Source organism: Chiloscyllium plagiosum, unplaced genomic scaffold (genome assembly GCF_037043375.1).
Source record: "Chiloscyllium plagiosum isolate Xiang-an unplaced genomic scaffold, Cpla_swu_hap1 HiC_scaffold_18, whole genome shotgun sequence".
NCBI classification, from domain to species: Eukaryota; Metazoa; Chordata; class Chondrichthyes; order Orectolobiformes; family Hemiscylliidae; genus Chiloscyllium; species Chiloscyllium plagiosum.
Genome location: NW_028270156.1, coordinates 100,542,370 through 100,568,933, shown reverse-complemented (window position 1 = coordinate 100,568,933; position 26,564 = coordinate 100,542,370). Strand labels below are relative to the sequence as shown.

Here is a 26,564-nt window from a genome sequence, read left to right as displayed (position 1 = left end):
CTGCCGTTACAATAAGAACTATCTTTGCTGTCACCTCTCCTCGTACTTCCGCCTAATCCTCACTTCCCTTCATTAAATCCCAGCTGCCTCTAGCCCACCCACATGGACATGTTGAAGAGCATGACAGGAGATTGGATTGAAACCGAGAGTTCAATAGCCAGAATGAACGAGGACGGAGGAAATAAGCGGTGATTGTGGATCACAGGGGATACAGACTCCAGGCTGAGTCCTTGTGGGCATTCCCGCAGTAATACAAGACAGCATTCCACGATGAGAGTTAAACCCGGGTGGCAGGAGAGGGAGCCACTGAACATGAGCAGGTTTAGTTCAAACACAGGAGGTTTGTTCAGTCAGTAGCAGTGTTCGACACGGATGTGAAGTGAGCAGTGAGGGGAAATGTTGCCACAAGCTGCAGATGGACAACTTTCATTGGAACAGGAGGAGGCCAGCAGCCCCTCAACCCTGCTCTGCCATTCATGATGATCGTAGCTGATGCGTGACCTAACGTACAATTTTCAAAACCCGCTAATTTCATCAATAAACTCCTCTGCAACAGACGAGTATTGCAAATGCTGGGAAACTAAACATCTGCAAATGCTGGGAAATCAGAAATAAAAACAGAAATTGCTGGAAAAATTCAGCGGATCTGGCAGCATCTGTGGAGAGTGAACTGTTCGTGTGCAGTGACCGGTCAGGGGACCAGCTGCAGCTGACCATTCTGCCTTTTCTGTAACACTCTCTGGAATAGGTTCTGGTGCGAGGGGAATGAGATTGTTAATAATAACTGAGAAAACAGGAGGACCTGCTCAATTAGAATTCGGAATTCACTTACCCCTCTCAGTGGGACACTCACTGACACAGTCACACTGCGGAGAGGCTGTTCACCTGCCCCACGTATGGGGAGGGATTTACTCGATCTTACAATCTGCTGAGGCACCAGAGATGGCACAGTGGATTTAGACCCTTCATCTGCTCCATGTGTGAGAAAGGATTCATTCAAATCTCTCACCAGCGGAGACATTAGCGCATTCCCACCGGGGAGAGGCCATTCACCTGCTCAGTATGTGGAAAAGCATTCTCTAAGTCCTCTGACCTGCTAAAACACCAGGGAGCTCACTCTGGGGAAAGATCATTCACTTGTGCCCAGTGTGGGGGGAGATTCACTCAAATGCAGCACCTGCAGCGTCCCCAGTGAGCCCACACAGGGGGAGAGGCCATTCAGATGGTCAGTGTGTGAGAGGGGATTCAGTGATTCATCCTGCCCCTGAGACCCCAGTGAACCCACATAGGGGAGAGGCCATTCAGATGGTCAATGTGTGAGAGGGGATTCAGTGATTCATCTCTCCTGCTGAGACCCCAGTGAACCCACATAGGGGGCGAGGCCATTCAGATGCTCAGTGTGTGAGAAGGGATTCAGTGATTCATCCTGCCCCTAGATACCCCAGTGAGCCCACACAGGGGAGAGGACATTCAGATGCTCAGTGTGTGAGAAGGGATTCAGTGATTCATCCTGCCCCGAGATCCCAGTGGGTTCACACTGGGTAGGAGCTGTTCACCCCTCTGTGTGACAAGGTATTTGCTGCATCCTCAACACGATTGAGAGACCAGTGAGTGCTCACAGGGAAGTGGTCATCTAGCTGCTCCGTGTGGACTGAAGGACTCTGATTCTAATGTTACTGTTCAGAGTCAGGAGTGGACCTTGTAAATGATGACACTGCTGGAGTATTGATGTTGTTGTTGTTAACCACATTAACTGGGCTGGAGGTGACTGAACTTACATTGCCACTTTCTAAACCTCAGGATGTCTCTCTGGGCAGTAAGTCTCCACAAACAGCAATGTGACAATGAACAGGTATCATCTGTTTTGATTTAAATTGTGACTGTAGCACGGCTGCTTCACAGCACCAGGTACAAGGTTGGAGTCCAGCCTTGTCCAACGGCCGGTGTGGAGTTCCCACATTCTCCCCATGATAGTGTGGGTCCCCTCCAGGTGCCCTGGTTTCCTCCCACAGTCCAAAGATGTGCAGGTTAGATGGATCAGTCGTGCTAAATTGTCCACAGTCTCCTGGATTGTGCAGACGAGGTGGATCAGCCATGGGAAATGCAGTGTTACAGTGATAGAGTGCTCTGGGCGTGATGTTCTTCGGATGCTCTCCTTCCACACTGCAGGGATTCTATTCCGTGATTGGGGATAAAGGTTACACAGCAGGTTTTCCTTGGAGAAGTGGCATGTGGTGTGCATCAATGCTCTCACTGCCTTTAGATAGAGGTGGGCACCGCAGGGGATATAGTGCTTTATCTCCACCGCTGCCCCCTCCCCACAACTCTATTTTGATTTAGTCCCTTCTCACTCGGTCACTTGCCATGGTTTGCTTGGCCTGTAATGGGCTGTGTTTGGAAATATTCAATTGGTTACACAAATTGTTTACTGCTGGTGATGATATGTCTAGATGAGAGTAGTGCTGGAAAAGCACAGCAGGTCAGGCAGGATTCGAGGAGCCAGAAAATCAAAGTTTTGGCAAAAGCCCTTTTCCAGCACCACTCTAATCTCGGCCCTGGTTTCCAGCATCTGCGGTCCTCACTTTTGTACTGTTGGTGATTATATGTTAACCAAAAGCAAAATGGCGTAATGATGATTTTGATGATGGGAAGGTTACTGTGATCACATTTCTGGGTCGGAAAAATGGGGAAAAAGAACGCTTCACAGCTCACAGAACGAGAACTGAAAAGCAGTTAAATCAAACCAAAGATTCAGGCAGGGAGGGAATATTTCCCTGGAGTTTGAGTATCTGGAAAGTGATGGTGTCCGGGAATAAACAGGATTTTGTTTTACAGGATGTTGAAAGCTTTAAAACTGTTATTTTCAGACAGTTTAGTTTATTTTCTTTAATTTTATTTGCTGTGCAAAAACCTTTTACAACATTTTTAAGCCAAAATTTACAAACCTTGTGTTAAAGATAAATGTTAAATAAAATCCATCAAACCATCCCTCACTGAAAACTGTTGTGGAAGTGCAATCTCCTGGAGAATCCCTGCCCACTTCTTCCTACCCGGGCTTCATGACTAATACATACCTGGGAGATAGCAGCAGGAGGAGGCCATTCAGCCTTTCAATGCTGCTCCACCATTCAGTGGGAAACAGCTGACCATCCAGCTCAGTCTCCTGTTCCTGCTGTGTTCCAATCCCCTTTCATGACTTTACCTCGAAGAACTATATCGAAGTCCTCCTTTGGTTTCACTGCCTTTTGTTCCAGTGATGTTGCCGTGTTACTGTGTGGGTGTGGGCAGGAGTAATGTGATGGTGCTGCCTCCTGGAGGATGCACTCAGCACCCCTCATCATCCTGTAGTAACATAAACCGGGTTTCACCAACTAGAGATAGAAACCATTTCTAGGATATGGGCATAACTGGCTCAGCCAGCATTTATTCCCCATCTCTAGGTACCCTTAAGAAGATGGTCGTGAGCTGCTGTCTTGAACCATTCGCAGTCCATTTGGTGCAGATAGACCGTCAATGTTGGAAGAGAGAGTGTTGTAGGATTTTGGCTGAGTGATTCTTCATCTTTGGTTCTTCAAATGCTGGTTAACTTTATCACGATCTGCACGTGACTTTGAGATTTCAGTCTGCACCATCTAGCACCCTGTATAAAGGAATATGTACAGATTAGAAATTCAGAACAGACAATTCTAGTTTATCTGGAATATCTTTATCCCCTTTCTTCCCCCAAAGCTGTAACCCTGCAGCCCACTTACTCTCTCCCACCATTCTGACTCTGCTACCCCCTAATGTACACTCTCCCCATTTTCATGGAGAAACTGATAAACAGATCTATGCCACCACTTCCCGTCCCTGGTTAGACTCTGCACCCTTTCTGGGTTCACTTCCTTTCCCTTCAGTTACTGCAAGTCAATAAGGTAACAGCAGAATGAAACAAAAGGAAACAGAAAAGGAAGGTGGCAGATCCTGGACAGAAGAGGAACCTTCAGTCTGGGAGAATGGGTCATATCCTTCTTTGTTCCCCATTAATTGATTCCCACCATTACAATGAATTGGGGATGGAGAGTGGTCTTAAATGGGTGTGGTGATACTTTAACCACCAACTGATCAATACTATGAGCAGATGCATTCCTCCTCCAGCCAATCACAGTGTAAAATACTTTCCGCAAAGTATACTTACCCAAAGCACATCTCCAAAACCCGCCCACATTCTGTACATGTACAGTGCCGGGTTTCCCCACACATGTGTGGGCCCTGCTTCAGGGATTGTGGGAGTTGTAGTCGCCATGAAGCCACTGGAGCCCTGTCTCAGGAAAGTGAAAGAAAAGTGTGGACTGGAGGGTGTTGTGTATAGGATCCCCATTCAGACACACAGAACATATGGGCTGTCACTGGGTTTTACTGAGACATCTGCTTCCACAACCTGATTTCTGATGTAAGGAATATAGATTCAGCCAACTGGGGTGTGGCGAGGTTAATAGGAGGAGCAGATTTTAAGCAGAGGTAGCTCAATGGTTAGCACCGCTGACTCACATCGTCAGGGACCCAGGTTTGATTCGAGCCTTAGGCAACTGTGTGGAGTTTACACGTTCTCCCCGTGTCTGTGCGGGTTTCCTCTGGCTGCTCCAGTTTCATCCCACAGTCCAAAGATGTGCAGGTTAAGTGGATTGGCTGTGCTAAATTCCCACAGTGTCCATGCCAGTGCAGGTTAAGCCATTAACCATGGGAAATACAGGGAATGGGTGAGTCTGAATAGGATGCTCATTATAGGGTTGGTGTGGACTCCATGGACGATACGCTATTTCTGCACTGTAGGGATTCTATTCTATCCTCATGAAGAAGAATGTACTTATCTCAATGTGTTGTGAATCTGAGTAATTCCTTATTCAAAATGCAATGGATGCCAGGACAATGAGCAAATTTACTGAAGAGATACAGATGTTGAATTTGCAAGGAGATGAAGGGTGAGAGAGAGCATGCAGGAAAATCCAGCTGAGACCGAGGTGAGCTCAATCATCCTAGTATTAAATGGTGGAGTTGGTTCGAATGGCTGCATTGCCTCTCCTGTGCCCAGTGCTTATCTTCTTACAGTATAACTGGAAAGCTGAATCCAAAACTCACCACCTTCACCAAAGGAGATTTTCAGAAAAAGCAGGATAGTCAGGCGGTTTGGAGTTCCAAACTTAGATAGTTAGGAAGGGTGTAGGAGATAATGATTTTGCAATTTTACACTGAGCTGAGTTAAAAATCATACAACAACAAGTTATAGTCCAACAGGTTTAATTGGATCATGGTGAAGGAGCAATGCTCTGAAATCGAGTGTGCTTCCAATTAAACCTGAAAGACAATAACCTTGTGTTGTGTGATTTTTAACTTTGTACACCCCAATCCAACAGCAGCATCTCCAAATCATGTAAACTGAGGGGAAACAGTGATTTATGGTTTTAGACTGTGTAGTACATTCACATTGTCCAGAATACTCTGTTGTGAATATCCATCCTGTACTTTATTACAAAGCCAAGGTCTCTGACAATCAAAACCAAAATACCCAGGTAACATCGCCTCACCTCGTAATCTGATAAGTATTGTGGTAAGTATGGTTGAATTTAGAATACAGAAGGAAAGAAGGAAGATTAAATCCAAACCCAAGATCCTGTGCATAAATAAAGGAGACTACAATAGGATGTGGCAGGAGTTGGCTAATGTAGACTGGAAGCAAAGACTTTAGGGTGGGACAGTTGACAGACAGTGGAGGAATATCAAAGAATTTCTCAAACTGCTCAGCAAAAGTATATATCAGTGAAAAGGAAGGACTGTAGGAAAAGGACGAATGTGCCATGCGTGGCTAAGGAAATAAGGGAGTCTATCAAATTGAAATAGAAAGCATACAAATTGGCAAAGACCATGGAGAAACTAGGTTATTAAAAAAACTTTAAAGATCAACAGAAAGCCAGATGGGATTGGGGATAAAAAGTGATGAGTAGCTATCCCCAGGGCCAGAATAGCAGTTTACACGGCGAGAGGGGAACCTATTGTGTTGGGAACATATGGCCTCTGTAATTGTTGAAGAACTTAACTGTTACCATAGAGATGATCCTGATTAAGTTAAAACTCACAGCACACTCCTAAAGCCTGTACTTCCAAATAAACCTGTTGGACTATAACCTGGTGATGTGTGGTTTTTAACTTTGCCCACCCCCCTCCAACACCGGCTCTTCCACTTCATAATCCTGACAGACAGCCCCACTGAAACAGAAGTGCATGTTGGATACCTGACTGAGCCACAGGGCCGTGGGGGACGGGTGTGTGGTTTAACCACAAAGTGTTGACCTTAACTCAACTTTTTAACTGCCATTGCCATGGAGATAATACTGAGAGACAGCGTCCATTCAAAACCACAAACCACAAAGGTATAAGAATGGGAGCAGCACATCGGACAGGCGGGGAGTTACCTGATGCTGCCTGGAGGTGTTCTGCATGTACACTATCCAGGTAACTGCCATGTCTCATCAATAAAGACTCAAAGAAGACCTCTCAGAGTTCTGTGCCTAGTTATTCCTATCCAGCAGGGTTCAGGAATATGAGGACACAGCAGTCAGTCTTCACAGTGGAGGATACGAAGAACATGCCAGTAATTGATAAGGAAACTGAGGAAGTGAGGACCAAGAAACAATCATTATCACGAAAGCGTTAGAGCTGGGCAATCTAATGGAGCTAAAGGTAGACAAGTCTCTTTGCCCTGATGGAATACATCCCAGGGTGCTAGCAGAGATAGCAGGAGAAATAGTAAATATACTTGGAGTCAGAGTCCTACAGCAGAGACAGGCCCTTTGGCCCAAACTGGCCCATGCCGACCAGAAAGTCCATCCACGCTAACCCCACTTCCCTGCACTTGGCCCATCTGCTTCTGACCCTTTCCGATCCATGTATTTGTCCAAATGTCTTTTACATGTTGTTAATGTACCCCCCTCAATCACTTCCACTGGTACCTCAGTCCATATACATACCACCCTCTGTGTAGGACTGTTGACCCTCAGGTTCCCTTTCATAATTTCTCCTCCGACCTTAAACTGATGCCCTCCACTCCTTGATTCCCTGGGAAAGAGACAGAGCGCATTCACCTTACCCAAGCCTCTTATGGTCTTATATACTTCCAGAAAAGGTCACCCTCTATTTCCACTGCTGTAAACAAAAAAAAATCCTCGCTTGTCCAATCTCTCCCTATAATTCAGACCCCTGAGTCCTGGCAAAAATTCTTGTAAATTTCTTATGCACTTTTTCCAGTTTAATAACTGTAATCTACACTGCACTCATCACATGTCCAGTGTTTCCCCATGGCACTGGAACCGACGTGACAACGCCAATGGATTACAAGCCATGATCGATAATTAACTCCTTTACAACAATCCTGTTTTCATAGCATTTTTCATGCTGCAGGTATCCTTGTGTCTTTCTGGTTGCATGGTTAATTAAAAATTTGTCCTCATACAAAACAAATCTGTAGCTTAATTGTTCCTGGGAAATGTGCCATGTTTCTTCAGACTTTTAACAACAAATGAACTCTCTCTCCACACTTACCACACTAACATGGACTTGGCTGTGTCTCAGTAATTTTTCCAGTCACACTGACATTTGAAATATTCGCCCATGGACAGAATACACACCTTTCCTTCCACATGAAAAGGCCAAATGATATTCAGATCGGCACGGATCAAGTAACTATCAAAACGGAACGTGAAGTTCAATTTGAATTTCTCATCCACAAATCCGCCCTTTCAGAACCCTACAACAGACAAAACAGGTCACCACCGTTAACACAGGATGGAAATTCATAAGACAGTGATAGTATTAAATTGTAGGTTCTTTGTTCCCCCAAAGCTTTAAATCTCAGTCTCATAATTGCTCTCTTTTGTGAACTGAAATCCAAACCAATCTCCTCACCCCTTTACCTCCACACCCAGTTCTCACACACACTCTCTTCTCTTTGAAATCAGCTTCCTCGCTCCTGCCTGCAGACTAAGAACCAAAAAAAGGTCTCCTCCCACAATCCAAATATGCGCAGGTCAGGTGAATTGGCCATGCTAAATTGCCCATAGCGTTAGGTGCATTAGTCAGAGGGAAATGGGTCTGGGTGGGTTACTCTTCTGAAGGTTGGTGTGGACTGGTTGGGCCGAAGGGCCTGTTTCCACACTGTAGGAAATCTAATCTAATCAAATCAATGAGTCTGACTCGGAGCCTCCTGGATGTTGTTGAATCCTTCCCCAACCTCCCAGGTTTCCTTCCTGGTCAGAACCAAACTGATTTTTTTTGCCCCAATCTGGAACATTTTATTTATTTCCCCCACACGGACCCTCTGATGAGGACCATCCTGCACACACTGGTCAAGTCATATCTGATTGAACTAAGATGAACCAAATTAGAACTTTAATTGCAGGCCCATCTCTGTTCCTTTCCATAACATTCCTGAATCTTCACACGAGTTCTGATAACTTTCTGCAAAATGCTCCCCCCACTGATAGCCGACCACTTGTCACGATATCAGGGACAGGGGCCATTTCCCTGGGTCCTATTCCCAGAGGGAGGAAACTGCGAATGACAGATTAATCCCATACACGCACAGCCTCCCTCCTGGCCCTGACCAGCCGTGAACATACACCAACAATTGGCCAGCACTGCGCCCGTGCACTGGTCTCCCCTCCTGCAGCACATGCTCCAGATCACACACGAAGCTGGGTGATTGACAGCAGCTGCTGCCCAATAGGGTGGAGGGGGCGGGCTGGAGATTGTAAACAATGAATGAATGTGGATGACACTGGGGGATGGACAGGTCAGTGAGGGACAGGATCAGTGCAGAAGTAGGAGGGGACCCTGGACAAAGTTAGCAATGGGAGAATCTGACAGGAGAGAAACTACAGGAAGGTTCTGTTGAGGCTCAGGCAGGGACAGCTGGGAGACAGTATGGCCTGGTGGCTTGGGCACGTTTTCCAATCAGCCTTTTCAAAGATGCTGTTACTCAACTCTGAGCCCGACCCTACTGGTTCAGAGGTAAGGACACTACCACCATTTCCTGGTGGGCTAGTGGAAAGAAGGGAAGATTTTCTCAATCTCTCTCACATGGAAACTCCATGAGCTCCTCCCACTTACTGTCTACGGTGGGGATGGAGACAGAGCAGATGGAAGCGGGGTTCGGGATATAGGGACTGCCTTTCAAATGGAACTTACCTGTGTCGGTTATATTAACATGACTCAATACACAGTCACCAACACAAACCTGGTGTACGTGAACTTTATACAGAATATTAACACTCATAACTGGGTGACACAGATCCCAATGTACAGAGTTAAGTCCTGGATATTAATAACGGCTTTGTGTATGAGAAATCACGTCTCATGAACTTGAGTCAATTTTTTTGAAGTAGCAAAGAGGATTCATGAGGGCAAAGCAGTGGAAATGCTCTACATGGACTTCACTGAGACGTTCAACATGGGAGACTGGTTATCAAGTTTGATCTCATGGAATACAGAGAGAACTAGCCATTTGGATATAAAACTGGCTCAAAGGTAGAAGACAGATGGTGATGGTGGAAGGTTGCTTTTCAGATTGGAGACCTGTGACCAGTGGGGTGTCACAAAGGATCGGTGCTAGATCCACTAATTTTCATAATTTATATCAATGATTTGGATGTGAATATCGGAAGTATTGTTAGTAAGATGACACCAAAATTGGAGGTGTAGTGGACAGTGAAGACAATTCCCTCAGATTATAATGGGATCTTGATCAGAGGGTCGAATGTGCTGAGGACTGGCAGATGGAGTTTAATTTAGATAAACGTCAGGTGCTGCATTTTGGGAAAGCAAATATTAGCAGGACGTATACACTTAATGGTAAGGTCCTCGGGAGTGCTGCTGAACAAAGAGACCTTGGAATGCAGGTTCATAGCTCATTGAAAGCAGAATCGCAGGTAGATAGGATAGTGAAGAAGGTGTTTAGTTTGCTTTCCTTTATTGGTCAGAGCACTGAGTATAGGAGTTGGGAGGTCATAATGCGGCTGTACAGGGACATTGCTTAGGTCACGCTTGGAATATTGCATGCAATTCTGGTCTCCTTCCTATCAAAACAATATTGTGAAAGTTGAAAGTGGCCAGAATAGTATTACAAGCACGTTGTCAGGGTTGGAGGATTTGAGCTACAGGGAGAGGATAAATACACTGTTTTCCCTGGAGCGTCAGATGCTGATGGGTGACCTTATAGAGGTTTATAAAATCAGTAGGGGCATGGATAGGATAAATATACAAGGTCTTTTCCCTGCGGTGGGGAGGAGGTACGATGGGAGGTGGGAGACAGAGGGGGGAGACCGAGAGGGGAGGATGACCGTTATTTTGTAGATCTACAACACAAACCTGTTCCTGTTTTCTCCGCATCCACTTCAATCCCTCTGAAGGGCTCAGAACAAGTGCACCGTCCCTGGAAAGTACAGCTTCAGGATGATCAAGTGCTGAAGGTTGCATTTGGGACGCTGACCTTTATTGGTCTGTGCACTTATCAAGAAATGGACCTGGGTTCAATTCCACTGTCCTGGATTCATGCCTGTGGCCACAGACGCGCCTGTCACTGACCCTGACTACTTGATCTCCTGTCACTACAGCTCTGCCATTCTCCTTCCTCCCGCTCTGTGCAGCGGAGCTATCTGTGGTGTCATGTTGCTGATTTCCCCTGAGAGTCCACCCCCCTTTTAAAATCCAAATCGGTGCACAATATCTGTTTGAGAAGCGGAGCGATCAGTGGAGAGTCCTGCACTGCCTTCCTGAGCCTTTTACTTGATCTGATGGTCACCCATTCCCTTTCTGCCTGTGTAACCCTCACCTGCAGTATGACGAACTCACTAAACGTGCTGTCCATAACATTCTCAGTATTGCTCCACAGTGAGTCCACTCTCAGCTCCAGGTCTGTAAAGCAGTTTGCCAGTAGTTGCAGATGGGCACTCTTCCTGCACACATTGCGGTCACGGACACAGGAAGTGTCCCTTATTTCCCACATTGTGCAACAGGAGCACACCACTGGTCTGAGGTCTCCGATCACAATGTCTCTCTGTTTCAGTTAGTTACTCCCATTAGGAGAATTTAAATGAGCTAGTAACCTTCCTTCTCTTCAAACATTTCCATTATAATCAAAAGTCCCGATCTTTACTTAAGCTGACATTTTATACTTTAAAAACTGTTTTTAAAAAAAAACTCAGCAGGTATCGCTTACAACTTGGCTGTTCCCAGTGGGACCATGTGAATTTCTGAATGGCCTGCACTAAAACTGAAGCTGTAGTTCACGTTCTCCCTGTCTCCCCTCGCTCTGTTTCCAGCCAACTCCAAAACACTCTCATTGAGCCAATCAGCACCCACAGTGCAGCCCTATCATTTTCATTGTCTACTCCCACCTACACTGCCCCAACCTCCAATGCATCTCAATGGGAGCTCAGGAACAGCATCTCATCTCTCAATTCAGCCCTTTGTAATCCCAGAGTCAACAAGGACTTCAGCAGTTTCTGAATGAACAGACAGTTGTCAGAACTTGGAACATTCCACCTGAAATGGTGCTGGAATTTGAGTCCATAAGGAATTTTAATGAGAAGTTTGCAGGAATTGAAAATAAGGAGTTTACAGATTAACATCATGAAGAGGGTGATTGGGTCTAAATCTGACAGTTCCTATAAAGAGACGAGGTGTAATTTGGATAAATCTGTGCTCGCTCTCAGGCCAATACCTCCTTCCACAGCTGCAGGGCCCAGAATTGAACACAAACCCCAAGGGTGATCCAACCACTAATTTGAACATCTTTCTGCTTTTTGCTTGAAATAAAAACCAGATACTTGCCCACAGACAGTACAGACACACCTTTCTCCTTCCACAGTTAAATGTCAATGGTATTCAGATCCTGATGACCCTGCTGACGGTAGAAAATTGCTTTTGAGATCCCTGTCTCAATTATTCTCAATTAATATCCTATAAAATGAATTGACAAAACAATACTGTTCAGCCTGCACTGACTGTGAGTTAAGACAAATATTTCTCTTGCTATGTGTTTGATGTGTAAATGCTCCTCTTTCAATCACCCCGCCCCCATCCAGGAAGAGGACATATCTATGCGCCTCGCTGTACCTTGCCCCCAATAAAGATGGCAGCCATAACCCGGGACCTATCACTGCCTGAGGGCCACAGCCATTTTCCCATTGCTGTAAACATGGGACCAGAAGTTTCTAATTCAGGCCTAACTACATGTACAAAGTGTAATTAAACCCTCCCAGTCTAAACCGGATCCAACTCCCCTTTCCCGTTTCGTCCTCCTGCACACACCAAGGGTCATTCCGGGTCCAGTGACCCTTCCTCAGAACCGACGGCAGCTGGGAAAATTAGAATCCCTACAGTGTGGTAACAGGCCATTCGGCCCAACAAGCCCACACCCACCCTCTGAAGAGTTTCTCAATCAAACCCATTCCCCGAGCCTATTACTCTACATTTCCCCTGAATAATGCACCTAACCTCTACATCCCTGAACACGACGGGAAATTTAGCTGGGCCATTTAACCCAACCTGCATATCTTTGGACTGCAGGAGATAGGAGTATAAAGTGTAGATAATAGGTGAGGACAGAGCCCAAAAGAAACGGTAACATTTGGAAAGACAAAGGAGTGGATAACAAGCTGGCTGGGCGGGTGCATAGTTGTTAATGGAGGGGACAGGAATCTGTGTCTGGCAGCATCTCAATGGCAGCTGATGATCTACATTCTGCTGCAAAACAGACCCCGAGCTTCCAGTTGCCTGTCACTTTAGCACACGAGTCTGTTCCCTGGCCAACATCTCTGTCTCATGCTTACTGCTGTGTTCCAGTGAAGCTTGATGCAAGCTGGCAGAACATTCCAGAACACACCAAAACGCCCCGTATTTCAAGGACTGCAATTTCCATTCCCGTGTGGTCAATAACACTCTCCAGTGTATCTCCCCCAGTTCCCACACCTCTGCCATTGAACCACACCTCTCCAACTGCAACAAGGACAGAAAGCCCCAGTCCTCACCTTCCACCCAGATGCAACGCATCATCATCCGCCATTTCCACCACCTACAATCAGATCCCACCAGAGATATATTTCCCTCTCCATTCCTTTCAGCATTCCAGAGACCATTTTTTGTGAATTCCGAGTCAGATCCATGCTCTCCACCAATCCGCCCTCCATTCCCAGCACCTTCACTTGCCACTGCAAGAGGTGTAAAACCTATGCGCACACCTCCCCCTCACCTCCAAAGGACCATTCCACATCCAGCAGAGATTTTCCTGCACAGCCAAACACCTCACCTATTATGGCCATTGCTTTCGATGTGGTCTCCTTTCCATTGGGGAGTCAGGACACCAAATTGCAGAATGTTTCAGGGAACATTTCGGGGACACATGCACCAACCAACGACACCATCCTGTGGCCGACCACTTCAACGTCCCCGCCCACTCCACCAAGGACATGCAAGTCCTGGGCCACCTCCACCACCAAATCCCAGCCCCCCGACGCCTGGAGGAAGAAAACCTCATCTTCCACATTGGGACCCTTCAACCACATAATCAAAATTTCCTGATCTCCCCTCCCCTACCTTATCTCAGATCCAACCCTCCAACTTGACACCACCTTCTTGAACTGTCCCACCTGTCCATCTTCCTTTCCAATTATCCACTCCACCCTCTCTCCATTACCCTTCACCTATATCTACCAATTGCCTTCCTAGCTCCCTTCCCACCAACCCCACACATCTCTCTTATTTATCTCTCAGCCCTCTTTCTCCCCCCCCCGACAAATCCCTGCATTCCTGATGAAAGGAATATGCCCAAAACATCAATTCTCTTGCTCCTGAGATGCTGCCAGACCTGTTGTGCTTTTCCAGCGCCACATGTTAACGCAAGTTGGAAAAACAATACCTCATCTTCTACTTGGGGACCCTGCACCCCTCTAGCCCCAGTATGAAATTCAATAATTTTAGGTCTTGAACTCTCCAATGTCCTAGCGCCCTAGCCTCTTAATCCACACACCAGGCCTTGTTATTACAGCCTACCATTACACATTACCTATGGTTAGCCACTAACAGTCCCCATAAACAGCCATTCACCCTCCCCCAGCCAGATCGTTATGCACTCCTTTTTCCAACTGCTCCCATCACTTTGGACTCGATCACTACCTATCATTTAATCCTTAACCCCTACCTTCTGCATATAAACTGACATTTCTTTTCAGTAACATCAGTTCTGAGGAAGGGTCAGCGGATCCAAAACGTTAACTCTGATTTCTCGTCACAGGTGCTGCCAGAACTGCTGAGCTTTTCCAGTACCTTTTGGTTGTTGTGTGAGATTTACAGAATCCGCAGTTCTTTTGGTTCTAATTTACCAGGAATTTCTAATTCAGGTCTAGCAGCCTAAAACCGTGCGTTTATAAACTCTCCCGGTCCACAACAGCTCCATTTCTTCCCCAGACTTTGCAGTCTGTCACACTCACTAGGTCCCCCCTCACCGTGACACTGCGCCTGAACAGCTCATGGCCACATGTTGGCCTGCTGGACCCACCCCAATTCACTCCCATTGGCTGAAGGATCACGCCAATTCTCCTATTGTTCTGAAGCTGCTCTCAATCACCCAGGCTCCATTGTGACATGAGTGGGCTCCTCCCAAGGGCATCGGATGTTGAGGGGTGATCTCATTGAGCTTTAAAAATCCTGAGGAGTATGGAATGGGAAAAATAGACAAGGTCTTTTCCCTGGGGTGGGGAAGTCCAGAACGAGAGGGTGTAGGTTTAAGGTGAGAGGGGAAAGATTTAAAAGGGACCCAAGAGGCAACTTTTTTCACACTATGATTGATGCGTGCATGGAATCTACTGTTCGGGGAAGTGGTGGAGGCTGGTACAATTACACCATTTGGCATCTGGATGGGTATGTGAATAGGAAGGGTGTCGAGGGATATGTGCCAAGTGTTGGCAAATGGGACTAGATTAGGTTGCGATATCTGATCGGCATGGACCAGATCGACCAAAGGATCTAATTCCATGCTGTATGTCTCTATGACTCTGCCCTGGGATGAGCTTCATCATTCACAGTGAATGGGGCAGTAACACAATGCACAGGGGTTTGGGGCTATTCAGCCCATTGGGGCTGTACTCTTCCCCTCTGGAGATGGTGCCAGTCTATCCCAACTCACCTCCCATTTGTCTGTAGTCCTCCAAATCCTTCCTTAAAAAAGTTAAATTCCAAATTTGTTTTGACAATAACTTCTGAATCTGCATCCAGCTGTCGGTCAAACTGTTCCAGATGCTCAGAACTTCACATTTTTAACCGGCATTATTTGCCAGTTACCTGAAGGTAGTTACTAAAAATTGTGACGTTAATAATTTCTCACTCTGTCTCTCTGTAACTTTAATAACTCTTCTCAGCTCCAAGGAGAATTATCTGACCTTCTACTAACTCTCCATAAAAGAGAAACCCATCTTAATTTTAGTGCCACAAAGAGGTACAGCAGAGAAACTGACCCTTCGATCCAACTTATCCATGCTGATCAGATATCCTAAATTAATCTCATCCCATATGCCATCTCTTGCCCTTTATCCTTCTAAACTTTTGCTAATCACATACAACATTTGAAAGGCATAATTGGGGAATTGTACCAGCCTCCACACTTCCTCTGGCAGCTCATTTCATACACGTACCATGTTCAGCTGGAAACATTGCCCTATATTTCCTTTTAAATCTTTTCCCTCACACCTGAAGCCTGTGCCCCCAAGCTTTAGACTCTCATATCCTCGGAATAAGACCCTGGGATTTCACCCTATCCATGCCCCTCACAATTGAATCCAATGCTTCAGGGAAAACAGCCCCAGCCTATTCAGCATCTACCTATATAGCTCAAACTCTCAACCCTGGCAACATCTTTGCGGATCTTTTCCAAACCTCTTCAAGTTTCACCATATCATTCCGATAGCGGGGAGACCAGGACTGAAAACAGAATTCTAGAAGTGGCTGAATCAATGTGCTGTGCAGCTGCAAAATGACGTCCCAACTCCACCACTCAATGCACTGACCAGTAAAGGCAAGTACTCCAAACACCTTCTTCACTACCCTGCCTATGATTCCACTTTCAAGGAACTATGAACCTGCACTCCAAGGTCTCTTTGTTCAGCAACACTCCCCAGGACCTTCCCATTAAGTGTATAATTCCTGCCCTCATTTGCTTTTCCAAAATGGAGCACCTCACATTTATCTGAAATAAACTCGATCTGACAATCCTCAGCCCATTTGATTGAAGTCCCATTGTACTCTGAGGTAACCTTCTTCGCTGTCCAGTGCACCTCCAATTTTGATGTCTACTGTAAACCCAGTAACTATACCTCATATATTCACATAGAAATCACTGATATAAATGATGACAAGCAGTGGATCCAGCACCGATCCTTACACCATATTGCTCATCACAGGCCTCCAGTCCGAAAAGCACTACCCTCCGTCTCCAACCTTCCAGCCAATTTGTATCCAAATAGCTGGTTCTCTCCGTATCCCATGGTGTCTAACTTGCTAACCAGTCTGTCATGTGGAACCTTTTTGATTGTCTTTCTGAAGTCCAAGTTAGTGATTTATGTACAAAGCCATGCTGACTATCCCTACTCATTTCTTGCCTTTCCAATTATATATAAACCTGTCCTTTAGAATTCCTTCCAACACCTTGTCTGCCACTAACCTCAGGCTCACCATTGTATTGTTCCCTGGCCTTTCCTCATCACCTTTCTCACATAATGGCGACTGTCTTGCAGCACCTCACCTGTGGCTATCGGTGATAGAAATATCTCAGTAAGGGCCCGGCAATCACTTCCCTAACTTCCCACAAAGATTTGGGATATACCAGATCAGGTCCCACAGATTTACTCAGCTTTATGTATCAGACACCCAGTACAACCTCCTCTGTAATATGGACAGTTGTCAAGTTATCACTATTTATTTCTCCAAAGTCTCTAGCTTCCATATCCTCTTTCAGTAAAAGCTGACATGAAATCCTCAGATAGTATCTATCCCACCTTCTGTGGTTCCACAGACAGCCTTGTTGATCTTTGAGGGTCCCTATTCTCTGCCTGGTTACTCTTTTGTCCTTAGTGTTTTGTAGAATCTCTTTGGATTGTCCTTAAACCTCTTTCCCCCCAAAGCTATCTCGTGTATCGTTTTTGCCCTCCTGTTTTCCCTCAAGTGTACTCCTACTGCCCCGAAACTCCGAGGGATTCACTCAAACCCAGCTGTCTGTACCTGCCGTATCCCTCCTTCATCTTTTTGACCAGACCCTCAATTTCTCTAGACACACAGCATTCTCTACACCTACCAGACTTGGCAAGAACAGGAACATACTGTCTATGTTCTCTTGTTGTCTCATTTTCACAGGCCTATGGAGGCAATCGCAGATGAGGAAATGGAAAGAGTCATTCTCAGTAAAGAGGTAGTGTTGTGAAAGATAACAGCCCAAAAGTATATGGGTCTCCTGGCCATGATGGAATGCATCCCAGGGCACTAAAAGAGATGGTGAAGGGTCTATAGACCTTCCTTGCTAGAGGGATGGTTATGCTGCAGCTGTGCAGGGTGCTGGTGAGGCCACACCTGGAGTACTATGTACAGGTTTGATCTCCTTACTTCAGCAAGGATGTACTGACACCGGAGGGGATACAGAGGAGGGTCACTAGTTTGAGTCAGGAGTTGAGAAGGTTGGTGTATGTGGAATGATTGTATAGACTGGGACTATACTTGTTGGGATTTAGAAGAATGGGAGGTTATATTGGAAAAAATAAAATCAAGAAGTGAATAGATAAGATAGAAGCAGGGAGGTTATTTCCACTGGGGGGGTGGGGGTCAGCCGAGAGAGCATAGCGTCAAAATAAGGGGGTATCTGATTTAGGACAGAGTTGAGGAGGAACTTCTTCAGCTAAAGGGTTACGAATCTGTGGAATTCCCTGCTGAGTGCAGCAGTTGACATTATCAACTTGAATGTCTTTAAGGCAAAATGTAGATTTGCAAACAGGAAAGGAATTAAGGGTTATGGTGAGGGAGCAGGAAAGTGGAGCTGAGGCCATGAAAAGCTCAGCCCTGACCTTATTGAATGGCAGTGCAGGCTTGAGGGGCCAGATGGCCTACTCCTGCTCCTATTCCTTCTGTTCTTATGTTCCCACTTTCCAGCCGTCCCTTTACCTGGGGGTTGCAAAGAAATATTGAAAGTTCTCGCATTGTACCGTCAGAATTCACCTTTGTCCAACTTCGAACACCAACTTTTAGATCTGGTCTATTATTTTCTGCAACTATTTTAAAACTAGTGGAATTATCGACAGAGAATCCCAAGTGTGGAAGCAGGCCATTCGGCCCATCACATCCAGACTGACCCTCTGAGCCTCCTATCTTACCCCTGTAACGCTGCATTTCACATGGTCAATCCTCCTTGCCTGCACACCCCTGATCACTGGAGGCAATTTCCCATGGCCAATCCACCCAACTTGCACATCCCTGAACAATATGGGCAATTCAGCCTGGTATTCTTCACCCAACCTGCACATCTTTGGACTGTAGGAGGAAATCAGAGCACCCGGACGAAACCCACACAGACAACCTCAATGAGGTGATCATCCTGTTCCTATTTCCCAGTTCGACCCAAGTAAGTTCACCGGGCGAACCCCCATGAATATCCTCCCTAAGCACAACAATAATGTTATCCCTAACCAAAAACACCATTCCACCTTCTCTCTTATCCCCCTTTCTATCCTTCCTCTTACATCTATTCCCTGGAACATTAAGCTACCTGTCCTTTCCAACCTAAGCCACGTTTCTTGAATACCCACTATATCCCAGTCCCATGTTCAAAATCATATCTTAAGCTGATCCACTTTCCCTGTCAAACCTCTTGCATTGAAATAAATGCAATGCAGTGCTATCAAAAGGACAGACTGATGGGCAGAGGGGGTAAGATGGCCCTGTTGGTGAGGGATGACGTTCAGCCCCTTGCGAAGGGAGAGACACAGAATCAGGAGATGTACAGTTAGATTGGAGGGTGGCTAATGTTGTCCCCCTTTTCAAGAAAGGTGGGAGAGAGAAAACAAGGAATTATAGACCGGTTATCCTGAGGTCAGTGGTAAGAAAGATGCTGGAGTCAATTATAAAAGATGAAATTATAGCTCATTTGGATAGCAGTAATATGATTTGTCAGAGTCAGCAGGGATTTACAAAGGGGAATATACTGACTTGAATTGAAAATTGGCTGGCTGACAGGAAGCAAAGATTAGTGATAAATGCTTCCTTTCGGAATGGCAGGCAATGACTAGTGGGGTACCACAAGGTTCGGTGCTGGGACCGCAGCTGTTTACAATATACATTAATAATATAGATGAACGTATTAAAAGTAATATTAGCAGATTTGCTGATGACACAAAGCTGGGTGGCAGGGTGAAATGTGAGGAGGATGTTATGAGAATACAGATTAACTTGGACAGGCTAGGTGAGTGGACGGATGCATAGCAGATGCAGTTTAATGTGGATAAATGCATGGTTATCCACTTTGGAGGCAAGAACAGGAAGGCAGATTACTATCTAAAAGGAGTCAAGTTTGGTAAAGGGGAAGTACAAGATCTAGGTATTCTTGTACATCAGTCAATGAAAGCAAGCACGCAGGTACAGCAGGTAGTGAAGAAAGCTCACTGCATGCTGGCCCTCATAACAAGAGGAATTGAGTATAGGAGCAAAGAGGTCCTTCTGCTAAGAACGCACCTGGAGTATTGTGTGAAGTTTTGGTCTCCACATTTAAGGAAGAGCATTGTGGCTATTGAGGGAGTGTTGGGTAGGTTCACAAGGTCAATTACTGGAATGGCGGAATGATCATATGTTGAAAGATTGGAGCGACTGAGCTTGTATACACTTCAGTTTAGTAGAATGAGAGAGGATCTGATTGAGACCTACAAGATTATTAAAGGGTTGGACACTCTGGAGGCAGGAAGCATGTTTCCACGGATGGGTGAGTCCAGAACAGTTTAAAAATAAAGGAGAGGCCATTTAGAACAGAGTTGAGGAGAAACGTCTTCACCCAGAGAATGGAGGGTTTATGGAATGCTCTGCCCCAGAAGGCAGTGGAGGCCAAGTCTCTGAATACTTTCAAGAAAGAGATGGATAGAGCTGTTAAAGATAATGGAATCAAGTGTTACGGAGATAAGACAGGAACAGGATACTGATTGTGGACGATCAACCATGATCATAATGAATGGTGGTGCTGACTCAAAGGGCAGAATGGCCTATTCCTGCACCTATTGTCGACTGTACCTTGTCAGTCCGACCTCATTCTGTGCCTTGCCCTTGCCTGACAAACTTCTAAACTGTACCAGTCTCAGACTTACCTCCTTTCTCACTATCTCTTTAGGTTTACCCCCACGCCCTCACTGGCTTAATGCCTCCTGAGTAGCACTAGCAAATCTCCCTGCTTGGATATTAGACACTTTCCAATTCAGGTGTAATCCATCCTTCTTGTGCACGTCAATTCTACCCCAGCAGAGATTCCAATGATCCAAAAATGTGAATCCTTCTCCCCTGTATCAGATCCTTGGCTGCGCATTCATCTGCTCTACCCTGCTATTCCTACTCTCACTAGCATGTGGCACCGGGAGTAATCCAGATATTACTACCCACAAGGACCTGCTTATTATCCTACAGGCTAATTTGCTATATTGTCTCATCAGGACTTCATCCTTTTCTCTTATGTCATTGGTACCAATGTACAGCGATCTCCCACTGATCATTCTCCCCTTTCAGAATACTCTGCACCCTCAGAGTCATCCTTCACCCAGACAGTAGGGAGGCACCAGCCCATTCTGATGTCTCACTGTTAGCCACAGAAACTGCAGTCTGTGCTGCAGACGAGAGAGCCCCCTATCCCATCGATCGCGTGGAACTTGATATACCTCACATTACACGAGATACTTGGCTGTCAGTGCGATAATCCCCGGACAGTGTGATCCCCGACGCTTTCCAAAACAGTATACTTGTTTGAGACGGAAATAACCACAGGATACTCCTGCACTACTTGCCCTCCGCTCCTCCCTTTCCGAGAGGAAACCCATCTACCTGACTGGATCGGCAGTTTTCCTAACTTTCTGAAACTGTCACCTATCACACCCCCCGGCTCCGTTAAATTCTTCATTACCTTAAACCATCGCTCCATCTGATCCATGAAATCCTGCAGGATTTGCATCCTCACTTCCTGCAGACAATCAGGATCACTGAAACTTTCCTGAATCTCCTAAATCCAACAGGAAGAGCACATCACTGTACAAATGGCCATCTCTGCACCTTAACAGTCCACAGACCCAGAAAAAGGCACACAGTCTTACAGCTTTACAAAACACTACTCTAGAATAAATTAGTACCAATATTTTATATTAAAAAACTTAATCAAAGTATCATAAGATGTGTATTTAAAGAAATAAACTGTCCCCCTACTGAATGTTGTAGCTTCACTAAAATAAAACAGACTAAGATTTATCTTTGAAGAGACCGAAACCCACAGAGCTGTGAGTCACAGATGAACAGCACTAAACAGAACCTTCGCTCAAATTTGTCCATGTCAACCAGATATCCGAACCTAATCTTATCGCTCTTGCCAGCACCTGAGCGATATCCCTCTAAATCTTTCCTATTCATGGCAAGTATCCAAATGCCTTTAAAATGCTATAATTGTCAGCCTCCACCACTTCTTCTGGCAGCTCATTCCATACACGCACCACTCTCTGCGTGAAAAAGTTGCTCCTTAGTTCCCTTTTATATCTTTCCCCTCTCACCCTCAACCTATGCTCTCTATTTCTGGACTCTCCTACTCAGGGAAAAGACCTTGTCTGTTTACCCTATCCATGCTACCAATGATTTTATAAACCTCTGTGAAGGTCACCCCTCAGTCTCTGATGCTCCAGGGAAAGAAAACCCCAGCCTTTTTGCTCTCTTCCTGCAGCTCAAACCCTCCAACCCTGGCAATATCCTTGTAAATCCTTTTTGAACCCTTTCAAGTTTTACAACATATTTCCGATTGGTGGAGAACAGAACTGCACACAATATTCCAAAAGTGGCCTAACCAATGTCCTGTACATGACCTTCCAACGTCTATACTCAATGCTCTGATCAATAAAGGAATGTATTCCAAACACTTTCTTCAATATCCTATCTACCTGCAACTCTACGTTCAAGGAAATATGAACCTGCACTGCAAGATATCTTTGTTCATCAACACTATCTAGGAATTTGCCACTAAGTGTATCAGTCCTGTTAAGATTTGCTTTTCCAAAATGCAGCGCATCACATTTATCTGAATTAAATTCCATCTGCCACTTCTCACCCATCTGAACAACATCCTGTTGTAATCTAAGGTAACCCTCTTCGCTGTCCACTATACCTCCAATTTTGGTGTCATCTGCAAACTTACTAACTATACCTCCTATGCTCATATCTAAATCATATTATTTAAATGACGAAAAGTAGTGGACCCAGCACCGACGTTGCGGCATTCCACTGGTCACATGCCTCCAATCTGAAAAACAACCCTCCACTACCACCCTGCCTTCTACATTTGAACCAGTTCTGTATCCAAATGGCTAGTTTTCCTTGTATTCCATGAGATCTAACCTTGCTAACCAGTCTTCAATGGGGAACCCTGTCGAGCACCTTACTGAATTCCATAGATCATGTCCACCTCTCAGCCCTCATCAATCGTCTTTGATATATTTTCAAATAACTCAATCAAGTTTGAGAGACATGATTTCCCACGCACATCGTCATGCTGACTATCACTAATCAGTCCTTGCTTTTCAGGAAACACGGGCATCTTGTTTCTCAGGATTCCCTCCAACAACTTACCCAGCATCAATGTCAGGCTCACCGGTCGATAGTTCCCTGGCTTGTACTTATCACCTTTCTTAAATAGCGGCACCACGTTAACCAACCTCTTGTCTTTCGACATCTCATCTGTGATAATCGATGATACAAATATCTCAGCAAGACACCCATCAACCACATTCCCAGCTTCCCAGGGTTCTAGGGTTCACCTGATCAGGTGCTGGGGATTAACCAAGCTTTACGGGTTACAAGACACCCAGTATGTCCTCCTCTGTAAGATGGACATATTCAACATGTCGACATCTATTTCCCCACATTCTATATTGCCCATGTCCTTCTCCACAGTACACACTGATGCAAAACATTCAGTTAGTATCTCTCCCATCTCCTGCGGCTCCACGCGTAGGCTACCTTGCTGATCTTTGTGGAGCCCTATTCTCTCTCGAGGTACCCTTTTGTTCTTAATGTATTTATAAGCACCCTTGGGATTATTCATAACCCTATTTGCCAAAGCTATCTCATGTTCCCTTTTTGTCCTCCTGATTTCCCTCTTAAGTATACTCCTATTGCATTTAATGCTCAGGGTTTTTTGGGATTTTTGGATTGGAATAAATGCAAAATATTACATCTTCAAAAAACAAACGAGGGCAGACTTACACTAATTAAAGACAGGGCCTCGAATAGTGATATGGAACAAAGAGGCCGAGGGGTTCGGGTCTTTCAAGTTTGTGTCACATGTAGACAGGGTGGTTAAGAAGGTGCCTAGCACACTTGCCTTCATTGCTCAGACATTTGAGTACAAGAGTTGGGACATTATTTTGGATGTTGGGGAGGCCTTTTCTGGAATTCTGTGTCCAGTTCTGGTCATGCTGATATCGGGAGGACATTATGTAGTTGGAGCGGATTCAGAAGAGATTTACCAGGATTTGATGGGAATGGATAGTTTGAATTATAAGCAGAGGCTGGATAGGCTGCGACTTCTTTCACTGGTGCGCAGGAGGCTGAGGAGTGACCTTATTAGACTTTCATAATTCATGGAGGGGTGGTATCAGTAATGTGAACAGCAGGTGTCCTTTCCAGGAAGGGACGCGATTCAAGACTGGGTACATACCTTTTAAGGTGACAGCAGAACGGCTTTAAAAAGGTGTTCAGGATTTTATTTTTAATTTTTGTTCAGACAATGGTTTATGTGTGGAATGAACTATCAGAGGAAGTGGTAGTTGTGAATCAAATTACAATTTTAGGGTGGCACAGTGGCTCAGTGATTAGTACTCCTGCCAGGGCCCCAGGTTCGATTCCAGCTTTGGTCATCTGTCTCTGTTGGACTTGCACATTCTCCCAGTGTCTGCATGGGTTTCTTCCAGGGGCTCCAGTTTCCTCCCTAATGAGAGAGCAGCCCTATGGTCTGGTAGGACAATGCTGCCTTTACCTTTTACACAGTGATGCCACTGTGTCTCTGGGGTGGGGAGAGGGAATGCTGAAAAGGTGGTGGATGGGACACCACGCAGGCACAATGCTTTGTCCTGAAGGATGTTCACTTTCTTTAATAGTGTTGGGTGGGGGGGGTGGGGGGGGTGCACTGATGCAGGCAAGTGGAGAATGTTCCAACACAATCCTGATGTGTGCCTTATAGACAACAAACAGATATTGGGGGATCAGGGATTTGGGGAAACTTAGATTATTCTCCCTGTAGCAAAGGCAATTGAGGGGAGTTGTGACAGAGGGGTTTAGAAAAGTTACACGTCATAATAATAAACCTTACACCCATCAGCTCATTATACAAGGATTACAGGACACACATTAAAGGTTTGGGAAGATTCAAAGGAGAACCTTTATGCAGCAAATGGGATTCAGATGGAATACAATACTCACACACAATGAGAATATCCAGGTCCTGATGAATTGACTAATTCAATCAGAGTTAGGTGTTACAATGACTGAGATTACCATCTGAATGTTCACCTGTAGTATCCTGTAATACAAATTTATAAAATCCATCACTGTCAGTTCAGGTTAGAAACTTGCACCATCCCATCCTCCTGGCCCAGGATGACTGGACACATTACCCCTTGTGAGGTCAGCAGTCAGTTCAGGGGGAAATCTATGTGGGTTTCTCGGAGTTTCCACCATGGGACTTCATGTGACTGAACAGGGCAGATCTTTGACACATGGGACAGAATATTCCAAGAGTCAGTGAGATGTGGAGAGCAGGATTTGCTTTTATTTTTCCTTCCGTGCTGCCGCTGTGCCTCATCAATAAGACATGGGGGGGTGGGGAGGGGGGGTGAAAGGCTCATGCAGCTCGATGGGCAAGTTGTCTCCATTCTGACCAATGGGCAGCAAGCTCCTCCCATAGAGTATCTCTAAAAACAGAGCAACTCTGCATGCTCCACACTGCCCAGTGCTCCCAGTAAATGTTTAGAAGAATGGGTGGGTGGGAACTCCTTGAAAAGGCATAACTGTAAAGTTCTAAGACGATTGTGAAGAGAGAGAAATGCACAGGAGAAGGGGGCAACAAGTTGCCAGATGGAGTATAATTTGGGAAAATGAGAAGTCGTTCATTTTGGGGAAATAATAAAAGAACAGAGTGCTATTTAAATGGTGGAAACTGTAGAAAGCTGCACCACAAAGGGAGCGGGGGTAATTGTGCAGGAAACACTGAAAGCAAGCAGATTCTGGGTCAGTGACAAAATCAAGGGTTCATTTCAGATTCATCAAGTTTAGGGTAACACCAACACAGGGAAGGGGTTTCAGTAGCAATGGAGCTGGGGTGAGGTGGAGACAAGCAACATTTTAGAGGTTGGTATTCCTGGCGTTTTTGATTGCGTAGATGTCTGATCAGAAGGTCACGTTGGGGTTACAGATATGACAGCAATGTTGTGAAGAGTCTAGTTCTATCTCAGACTGCACCCAGTGAGAGGGAGGGGCGCAGCAGTAAGGGAAAGGAATTTGTAATAGCAACTGAAGGTAATGGGTTTAACCGGAACAATGTTTCTTTGGAGGAAATTGAAGCTAATCGAGCAATGGAAGCATGATAAGCAGTTTGACAACTTAACTTTGTTTCTGGGGTTTAGATCTCCAGCACCTGCAGTTTATTGTTTTATTATACATCCTATGATTTGACTTGAGGAGCGAGAGGCAGCAATTGTGATCAACGAAGATAAAACTCCCCAACCATAAAAAAACACAGTTCTTTATACATTGCAAAACACACTTGTAAATAAGAAATGCAATTAAGCTAAGTGCAAGATGGCATACCACCTGCCTTGTCTCAAACTTGCTACTCATCTTTGAGGACTAATCTGTCAGAATTGTGTTTGCTCGCTTCCTTTGAGATCACAGTCCACAAATGTCCCAGTTCCAGTTCCTGGGCCGGGCCCAGTTACTACATTGCAGTGGGATGGGGAGCTTTGTGTCAGCCTGAAGTTTTTGTTAACAGCAACATTGCAGGTTGAAGTTGACGGTTTTGACTAATATTGTGTCATCAGACTTGGAGGAAATCCTTCCGAATGTATTGATTAACTGGACTGAGCCTGTTTACATGCAGCCCTGTTAGTAGTGCTGTAATGTTCTAAGAATCACACAACACCAGGTTATAGTCCACCAGGTGTAATTGGAAGTACACTAGTTATCGAAGTGCCGCTCCTTCATCAGGTGATTGTGGAGGG

The 26,564-nt window shown here is 45.4% G+C and overlaps 1 long non-coding RNA gene across 1 annotated transcript; it reads right to left on the bottom strand.

Annotated features, from left to right (window-relative positions):
- Positions 1-7,660: 7,660 nt before the first annotated feature.
- On the bottom strand, positions 7,661-24,869 carry LOC122554809 (uncharacterized). Its single transcript, XR_015760056.1, has 3 exons — positions 24,769-24,869; positions 11,884-11,991; positions 7,661-7,780 (listed from the first exon to the last, which is right to left on the bottom strand). It is a non-coding gene; the product is annotated as an uncharacterized LOC122554809 (long non-coding RNA).
- Positions 24,870-26,564: the final 1,695 nt, after the last annotated feature.